This window comes from Monodon monoceros, unplaced genomic scaffold (assembly GCF_005190385.1).
Source record: "Monodon monoceros isolate NGI ecotype Baffin Bay Population unplaced genomic scaffold, NGI_Narwhal_1 Super_Scaffold_4, whole genome shotgun sequence".
NCBI lineage: Eukaryota > Metazoa > Chordata > Mammalia > Artiodactyla > Monodontidae > Monodon > Monodon monoceros.
The window spans coordinates 75,617,955-75,628,141 of NW_021703781.1; positions in this window are offsets into that span (position 1 = coordinate 75,617,955).

The window sequence follows — 10,187 nt, forward strand, 5'->3', positions numbered from 1 at the left end:
CTGCAGAAGGCCTGAATGGACAGGCTAGAGAACTTCTGGTCTTTGCTTTTCTGAAATGGTGCAGGAAGTGAGGCAACTGAAGTTTTAGGATGACTACTCAAGCCTACACGTATACAGGATAAATTAGAAGCACGGCACAAGGATGGAAGACGAGGCAGGAGCCGGCCCACCAATGGCTGTGTGGGAAGGTGTGTTGGACCTGGAGGGGGATGGGAAGATGGCATCACAGCTCAGAAGAAGAATCAGCAGCTCTTGGACACTCAGTGTGGTGTTGGGCAGCCAGGGTGTGAGGGGTCTGCGATGCCACCAGTGTCCAAATTCACTGTAAAGGCTTAAACTCAGTGACCACAGAGTAAGATGGCGATAGAGCCTTTCTGCAAAGAAAGACCCAACTTAAAAATATCAGACTGTTTTAGTTTAGTTTTTTGCTGTGCCTTTTCTTAATCCACAGATAGGACAGTGATGCCAATGGGCTCTTGTGCTGTAACAGACTTGATTTTCAAGTGAACAGCTCCAATACAGCATCTTTGAAAATCTGAAATGTCCCACTTTCCCTGCCAACTGAAAGTACTGCACTAAAAAAAAGAAAAAAAAAATCACCATTTTCAGAAAGTCTTTTTAGCTTTCCTATCAGGACAAAGATTTCTGAAAAGACAGAGGCAAGCTCCTTTAGACCTCACATAAAGCTAACTACGCTCGAGGGACAATTGCAAATGAACTAAGGGAAGCTGCGGCCAAACAAAATGCAACAAACAACTGTCATATTCCAAATGGTCAATCAGAAGCTGGGACAACTTGAATGTAACAGAAGTTTATTATGATGAAAATAATGATCTCAGGACAAGGGATATTTAATGCTTTGCAGATTTAAGTATGAAATAAATGTTCATCCATGTCCAAGGGTAACTTTCAAGCTCTGACCATTTTGTGTGGCTGACAGTAACACCTGGAACTGTGGGGGCACTTTTAAAGTGAAAGGGGAAGCAAATAATTCATCTTCATTCTAATTTCAATACAATTGCAGAATACACTGCTACACTAGAAGCATGAATGACACACTGAGGGGTATCTTTTTTACATTCCAGAGTATCTCACTGTTTGGGCAGAATGGTTCTCTTACTGGAATTGTTCACAAAGCAACCTATTATATGGTGAGAGGTACCCTCCGGGCACCATTGAAATTAATATGAAAGGAACAATCAAGAATGCCAAGTGCAGTGCATAAAATGCAGGTAGGTGGTGGAAGACAGATAAGCAGCCTAGGTGGTTTAAGTTGCAGACTCTGAGGCTGCAGAGAGATGTGTTATACAATGTACAGTACAACTCGTCACAATTCTAGAATGGGCAATGAAAAGCTCATACAGTTAAGTACGGAGTCCATAAAAAAACACAAAAAGCTTTACAACACAAGGGAACTAAATGATGGATAAATAGGCAAAGAAGATAATCAGACAGCAGGAGGAGAAAGCTTTCACAAAATTCCTCTGGTTTTGGCAACTTAACCCACACATCACAGGTAGCACTGTCTCTACAGTGGGATTATGTTAAAAGAGGCTTTCTCAGCCTTGGAACTATTGACATTTGGGGCCAGATAATCCTTTGTTGTGTGGACCTGCCCTGTGCATCATGGGATGTTTAGCAGCATCCCTGGCCTCTGTCCATTAGTTGCCAATAGCACCTCCTCCCTCAGTTGTGACAACCAAAAATGTCTCCAGACATTGCCAAAGTCCCCTGGGGAAGAGGGAATTGCCCCCATTTGAGAACCACTACCTTAGAGAAAGCAACAGTATAAACTACTCCAGTGAATTACTTCCCCCTGGAATCATATGCACTTTGCCCTTTAAAGAGTATTAATTATAACCAAACGCTAATTTTGGTCAAAAAGTCCCATTGCACACCAAATGAATATGAAGGGTAACCTAATAGTAGTTTAAAATAACCAGTTTCCATGAGGTTTAGAAAATCTCTTTGCTGCTTTCTCCCTCAATCTATCTTAAAACACTGGGAAAGTGTTCGGTTTCCTATCCATTTGTGTAGTGAGCAATACTTTTTTGTAGCAAAATAAAACCACAGACCGGCACCCTCCTAGGATATAGCAGCTAAATAGTAGTTCAACACTTTCTCCACTTGATGAGATATAAAGGGAAAGCCAGGTGTATTTTGTAAGTGAGAGAGTGAGGGAGAGAGGTTTGCATTTACCCTGAGACACTGAAGCAGCAGCAATAGTCTCGTGGTCATCAGGCTATCAGAGATTTCAAGAAGCCATTTTGATTTTTCCTTGAAGGTTACTTTCTGTTCATTTATTTTTTATTTTAAATATTACCGTATTTTTATTCGTCTCATTGACGGATGTTCCTCCGTTGCAGCGGCAGCGAGGGGAAAGAGGACAGTGGGAGAAAAGGAAAACAAAAACAAAAGTCACCTTTCTTCACGCACGCACAAGGGTGGTGATATTGGCGGAAGGTGATGGCGAAAATTTGTCGACGTGCTCGCGCCGGCTGAGGCCAGCCTGCTGTAAACCTTGGATGGAAGCGCATTCCGGTGCCTGGAACTGGCCCAGCATGGGGAGTGAGGAAGCCGTTCCCTCCCCGGCAGTCAGTCGTACCTCGCCCAGGGACGGTCCCGGTCCCGGTCCCCTGTCTCCGGCCGTGACTGAGTGGAGAACACAGCACCAGGAGGATGGGGTCTGGCAACGAGTCCCCGCCGCCCTGCTCTCCCGATGCGGCCCGCTCACTGGACTGATGATTGTTGAAGGTTACTTTTTAAAATTGCATGCTGTCTGCATGGTTATTGCTGTAAGTTAAGCTAGTTTCTCCTGGTCTTTTTTCTAACCTAGAAATAGGGCTAGATTTTAACTCTACGAGGGCAGGAATGATGTCTTGTGCGCCTTGCTCACCCCTCTATCCATAACACCTAGCCCAGTGCCTGCACTAGAGCAAGCATACAACGCACATTTCTTGAATGAATGAGGACAGAAATGCCAATTCTGAAGCAAATAGATTAGGATGCCAGCTCCTTAACAACAGGGGCCTTTTCTTATTTCTGTGCCACCGCCAGCTCTGTGGTTGGCGGTTGGTGCATAGTAGATGGTCAGGAATGTTTGTCGACCTCGTCTGAATGTCAGGTCTCTGCCTGTATCTTTTGGGCAGCAAAGCACATCAGGGCGGCACAAAGCCGAGGCAGGTGTGCTGCCTGAATCTGAGCATGCTCATCCATTTGGTTCTGTCCAAGTACAACACAAAGACATATTCCACCATGAGGAAACAAATCAAGACATCTGAGCGGAAAGATTTCAATACGCGCTTTGCAAAACAACACTGTCACCCTTCTGACAGATGAGGAGGTGGATCTGGTCCCTCAGCATCATGGTCTCGCTCCTGGAGAATTTCTCAAGGGCCATAATAGCCAGCCATAGGGGATGTGCTATCATTGGTCGTGCTGCAGTCTAGGCAAAGGCTGGGAACATACTGTGCAAATTATATCACCACAGGCATCAAGGAGCTTATCCTCATCTTAAAAGGCATTATCTCTCATGTTGAAACTTTAACAACACATCTACAATGAAAAATCAAAAGTGTGCCAAAACGCAGAGGTGCTGGAGGAATAAGATGTGGCTCTTGGGGAAGGCATGAGATTCTCTCTAAGCACAGAGGGCCGGGCCAGTGGCAATGGGGTACGCACTAGGCTGCTGGAATGACAGTGTCCAGAAGCTACCGTGAATGGTAATGACAGGCAATAAAATACCCCTTTAAAAATCCAGCCAAAGATAAAGACATTAGATCGTAGCAATGCTTCCAAAACCAACCATTAGTACGTTAGCACAGACACAGTGAGAAAATGCAACTAAAAATTATTTTCAATCTTACCAAATACTTGCAGGGAAACTAGGCCAAGAAAGACATCAAAATCAAATAGAAGCAACGTGAGTTTATATAATCCAGAAGTTCAAAAAACTCAAGAAATGCATCGCAAAGATATCTCCAGAAAAACAATTAATGAAAGCTTCATTAAGATGAAGAAAGAAGAACACAATTCTTCTCTATTCCCCCCAACCCAACCACTGTTACTAGGAACAGTGTCATATTTTGTGTGGGAGTTCCAGGACGCGACCATAAAATACAGCACCCATTTATGCAATTTGAGTTAAGTTTGATTATACAACATATGTGACAGACCTCTTGAATTAATTGCCTTAAACGTTTTCAGTTATAGAAAGAAGACCCATGACTCACAGGGGCCATAAATGAAATACGGCACAGGTAGTAATGACTCGAATTGCATTCTTGAGTCTTTAAAGATAAATTAGCCAACAATGAGAATTTGATAGCTAACGTTGCAATTAGTTACAGGGATAACGCGGTGACCTACATAACTTACTATTTTTAAAAATTTAAAATTTACACAGGTTAATAGCATAAAAGATTCTTCACTCTCATGGCAGCAATGCAGTTCTATTAATGCACTAGTGTGGCCTTACAATTGCTTAACTCTTCACGCGCAAGTAGGATTACTCATGTTAATTCTTTGACCAGGAAAGGCGCAGAGCAAGCTAACGTTCACTGAACATCGCCTCATCCTAGGCACTGACGACTGACATCACATTCGATCTTTCCATTGCTCCTTTGGGGTTATGTCACCGGCAAAGCCCATTAACAATTCTCAGGAAATAAAAATAGAATCTGGGTAATAAAATAAAGTCTAACCTTTTTTTCCTCCTTATGCTTAGTCTGGTATCACTTGCTCACAGGGGGTCGCGTACAGAGGCCTTGCTTGCACTCGGCGCTTCAGACCAGAGTTCCCAGTGCGAAACGGCTGCGCCGATACCTCAGAAGACGCCACACGACACTCGATTCAAGATGGCGGCGGCGGGCCGGGCGCAGAGACGCTGCGCCTGCCGGGCACTGGATCTGGAGCGTGAGCCGCGCACCTGCCCCGCCTCGCGAGAACCCCGCCCCCTCCCCTCCCCACTGACAAGATCCCTGTACAGCAGCCCCGCCCACGGCCTGTCAGGAGAGCGCGTGTGCCAGAGCCCTGCTCGAACCAAATTTGCTCTCGTTCTGCTGACACGAGCAATACCAGACAGAAGGACCCTTGTTGGGGACTGACTCGGGCGGGGGCGGGGGGTGGGGGGTTGGTAACAGTTAAAGACCCTCCCATCCTGCAGATGAAGCAACGGGGGTGGTGGTGGTGATGTGGCTTTCCCGAAGCCACGTGTAGCTGCCCTTCAAGCCCTCTTGTCACTGGGCTAGATTGGGGTTGTGTCATACTGTGTCCCTTCTTCTGGGGAACCAGCTGCCCTCAGTCTCCAATAATCTTCCTGGTCTATGGGGTTTGTGTGTAACTGACGGCTGAATCTTAGTGCAGGAAGAAACAGTCGGCCCAGGCAGGATGAGGTAGGGTCAACTGGAGAATCTATTCTGGGTTCTCAATCTGACATGGACCACATGTGCCTAAGCTGCAGCAGCCTCATTGCTTTCAGTAAGATAAGTCTGCCCGAGAAATGACCAACACGGTGAAACGATGGAGAGATGGGGAGAGAAACATTATCAACATCATTTTAATTGTACCCTGAAGGCAGCTCTATCTCAAAAAAAGAAAATTTTGTTGTTGTTAACTAAATTCTATTCTCTATTACAATTTCGTTAGTTTTCCTCTAATACCCCTTTTCTGTTCTATGATCCCATCCAAGATTCCACATTACGTTTAGCCTTCAGGTTTTGCACCTCTCTGGGGCTGTGATAGCTTCCCAGACTTTCCTTGCTTTTTGTTGACCTTGGCAGTGTTGAGGAGGACTGGTCAGGTATTTTGCAGTATGTCCCTCAGTGTTGGTTTGTCTGATCCTTTTCCCATGCTTAGTCTGGGGTTGTGAGGTTTGGGGAAGGAAGACAACAGACTCATCATATTTTATCAAGGGTACATGATTGTCACTGATGATGCTGTGAATGCCCTTCAATCAGCAACCACCAAGAACACTGCTGCAGTTAAACGAGTTAGGTGTGTCACTCCCTGCACCGAGGGAGCACACACCGTGGAGAGCTGTGGGGGTCTCAGCAGAGGGTGCTAGAAAGAACCTACCACAGATTTTGGGCTTTGATTGGATGGTTTGGGGGCCGGTCTAAGGAACTGAGGGTTTCCTGGGCACTGTAAGCTCTAGATGGTCAGAAGGGCAGGGCAATTCTATGATTAGTATCTATAGGGAAAGGATTCTAGCACAAAATTTTTCCTCCCCATAATTAATACTTCATTGAAAAACTGACACCAAAATAGAAGATCATGGCTGTAAAATAAAACTACACTATCTGGTTAGATTAACTAGAATTACTGAACTGATGAAGCTCTCTGCGACAGAACGCAGTCAGGAAGGTGTGTGGATGACTCGTGTTGCTTCTAAGTGAATATCCTTCCTTGAGCCTGGCTTTTCCTTCTGTCAGCCGGCACCAACACTGCTGGACATCCTGCAGAAAGAAGTGCTGTCTGAGCACGGCTGGACATGATGAATATAAGCTGTATTCATCTTGCAGCAGCCTGGACATTTCACATCTATAAAATCAGAATTTGGATTTTAAACTAGCTATTTCTTTTTATGTTTTTTTCTTTTCTAGAGATAGTAAATCTCTAGCCAAAGGCTATTGATCCTTATCTATATTTATCTACCTACATAGACAGATATAGCTATATCGACATCTTATCTATGGGGAGGCTGCACTGGGAAAAAGCTGTCGTGGTGAAGAGGTGCAGGCACTCTGGCTGAGAGAGGCGGGTGTGTGGTATTTTGTGGGTGGCACAGTGACCTCGTTTTTGCCTGTGCTTAGATAAAAGTATAAAGCGGCCTTGCTTTGTCTCACTTAATCATGGTCTCATAATAACTGAGTTTGGTATCTGTGAGACTGCATCTCATCAGAGAAGAGCATGGTCTAACTGTGAGAGCCAGACCATCTTCTGAATGTCAGGGGCGTCTTCTCTGGCAGTGGTAGCCTCCATCACCTCTTTGCCAAGTTCCTCTGCTGCATCATTCCTTCCCCACCCCAACCCCTTTCCATACTCTATTCTTTGGAAGGAAGTCACAAAGTGTAGGGGTGGGGGCTATGCTCCACCTCCTTGGGAGGAGGATGTCCTTGAACTTTGAAATCTTTTTCACTTAAGCTGGTTTGAGTCGGCTTTTGAGAACCCCGGACAGTTCTGGTGAGTGTTCTCAGGCCTCCGTGTTCTCGTTATTAGGCCTGTTGTGCTTACTTCAGGTCCTCTTCTTTATGAAAGCTTTACAATGAAGTCACCCAGGGGATTTCTTTGCAAACAGATTAAGGAAGACGATATGTCTGGGCTGATGAATTGGGTTCTAGGTCTTTCCAAGGTTTTCTGTTGGCAGGTCCCCTGTATCAACTAAGAACCAAATGTGCTCCTGGGAGCCTGGGTTGTCCATCACGCTCCAGACAGAAACTTACTTCGAAAATTCAACTTGAACAGAAAACCAAGTGCTACTCAACGTGTGTCTGTCTAGAAACAACAAGATGCCATACTAATGGGAGAAGAGTTTCGAACAAATGAATGAAGCAGCATTCTGGCCCTGAGCTGGAATGATCTGAAGAAAACAGATTGCTCTTGAAAAAAAAAAAAAAAAAAAGGCGCTTTTGTTCTGCACTAGAAAAGATAGAGTTCTTTCACTTCAGCAGTCAGTTTCTATTCACCACAAGCGCTCTCCTGTGTAGGAAAATCAATAAGGACAATAAATAAGTGGCAATCTTATTGAGGGCTACTTACTAAGTGATTAAATGTTTCAAACCCCAAATACTTGCATGCTTCAGGGATACAAATCTAAATGAACATATATAAATAGAATTAATGCTCAAATAATTTTCTAGTTACTTAGCACAAATGTGCAATTATTAATACTGCCATAATTTATGTTCGAATATTTATCGCCATTTTCCTAAGCATCAAATCTTTAATCTGCTTTTCTGACATAATTTGAAAATAGATCTAGGAATCTTTTGAATTATCTTTTCCTTTGTGGTGGAGAGAGAAAAAAGACCAAGAAAAGGAAGCCTTGCAGGAACGCTCGTTCTGAGGCGAGGGGGGATCATTTCTGATGTCTCCATTCCCCCCACCAGAAAGGGAAGCATACGGTCTTCCCAAATCCATGATGAATTTGATACCGGGATGTCAGTTTATACTTCACTCTTTGTTGCAAAGACCACGCAAATAAGGGTTTTACAGCTTATTTTTAAGAAAGGTTATTTGAGTTATAATGAGGTGCCTGCAGGAGGGATACAGTATGAGTCTTCCAACACATTGACATTGAGAGGAGGGTTTACACCTGAGCCAGGAAGGTGTTTTTTTATCTGCTCTTACCACCTCCCACCCCCCCACTCCCGCCTCGTGCTCCATGGTGAGCGTGAAACCGAGCAGCACCCTGTGGGGCTCCTGGCATGGAAGCCTTTCTGTGTCCCTCATTACTTGTTCGTAGGGAACAGACTCCAGCCTCCATGACCTTTCCTGAGTTCCATAGGGCAGATTCATAGGACAGTTGCTAATCAGGGAAGGGAGGGGATGCAGAGACAAGGGAGGTGCAGCCTTGGGGCAGGGTCCTGGTTCCTCCTCAAGGGATACACAGAACAATATCTTTGAGCTCTTTATAGAACTAAAACCCCCCAAAAATGGAAGATGTCAGCATTCTTCATTCCAGAGAAGACCACCTGAGGCCAGATTATAGGAACTAGAGAAGCTCATCAAGAGATTACCTGAGACAAGATTAAAGGAGTGCAGGCCCTGCACACACCCTGATCTTATCAGCAACCCTGCCCTTGACCAACTGCTATAAAAACTCCTCATCAACACACACAGTTTTCAAGGGCAGGAGCTCACTGTCTCCCCCTCTGCCTGGCAAAGCAATAAAGCTATTCTCTTCTACTTCACCCAAAACTCCGAGATTCAATTCGGCACCAGTACACAGAGGCCACGTTTTTGGCATCAAGCACAGGTGGACCCTGAAGCCTACCTTCTTGGTCAGTCTGCATCATACCTAATGCCAGCAGGGGCTCATGCCCTGTTTATCACTCCCAGCCTGCAGTCACATTGCCTCAGCTTGAAAACTAGGGTCCTTTCGATGCTCTCCAACTGTTTTCTAGACTTTGATGCAGGACAGAAAAGCCTCCATGCCCACCCTCTTCACCTACACTTCCCTGCCTGCCATCCCCAGTGGAAGGGAAATTGCTAAGCAGACACCGAGAAAGGTCGAGAAGACAGGGGAATAGCCTCTTATATCTGCATCCTTTTTCTGAGAAAGAAGACTTGGGTCTGCAGTCCCACTCACTTGCTGGATGATGTTGGAGAAAGTTATCTTTGAACCTCTGTTTCATCATCTCCTAAGGAAGGAGGGAGGGAAGGGAGAGGGAGAAGATGGAAGGACAGAAGAGGGAAGCAGGGAGGTGGGAGGAGAAAAGAGGAGCAAGCTAGATAGTCTCTAAAGCTTCCTTCCAATGAGATTCTATGGTCCTGAAATTCCAAGATACTTCAATCCGTGTTTGCTATGCCTTCTACACTTCTCATGTGTTCTGCCAGCCTCATCTCTCCCATGTACTGGCTGCACGGTGGCCATGGTCCTACTCTTTAGGAAAGTCCAACAAGTTTAGTACGCAGAATTTTCACTGTCTACAAGCCTCCAAAGTCCCAGGCACCTAAGGACTGGGGGACGTGAGCTGGGTTTGGATGTCAATGAGATAATTGTAGTTCTAGTTTAATGAAAATTAAACTATACGGGATCAGGAAATATTGTTGACATTGACTTTAATAATAGAGAATGGAGAACCAGGTAAGAAGAGAAAAACCACAGAGTGTTGGTTTGGTTATAAAACATAAATAATACTGTCATTTATGGAAATTCTAATCATATCTCATTACTACACAGATACTTGCTATCTTGAAGTATATGTTAAATGGTTTAAATTTTAAAATGTGTATTATTTATTTTGAATTAGGCATTTCATTCACTTTGTTCAAAGCACCAAAGTTTCAAAGTGTGTACAGTGAAGAGTCCTCCTCTGACGCTCTCCCTCAGGGAGGCAGTTGCCCTTTTCAGGGGCAAACAACATTACTAATTTCTTATGTATCCTTCTTTATAAATGCAAATATATAGATTAAATATATAGATTATGTTTCCTCTCTTTTTACACAAATGATGACACACCATA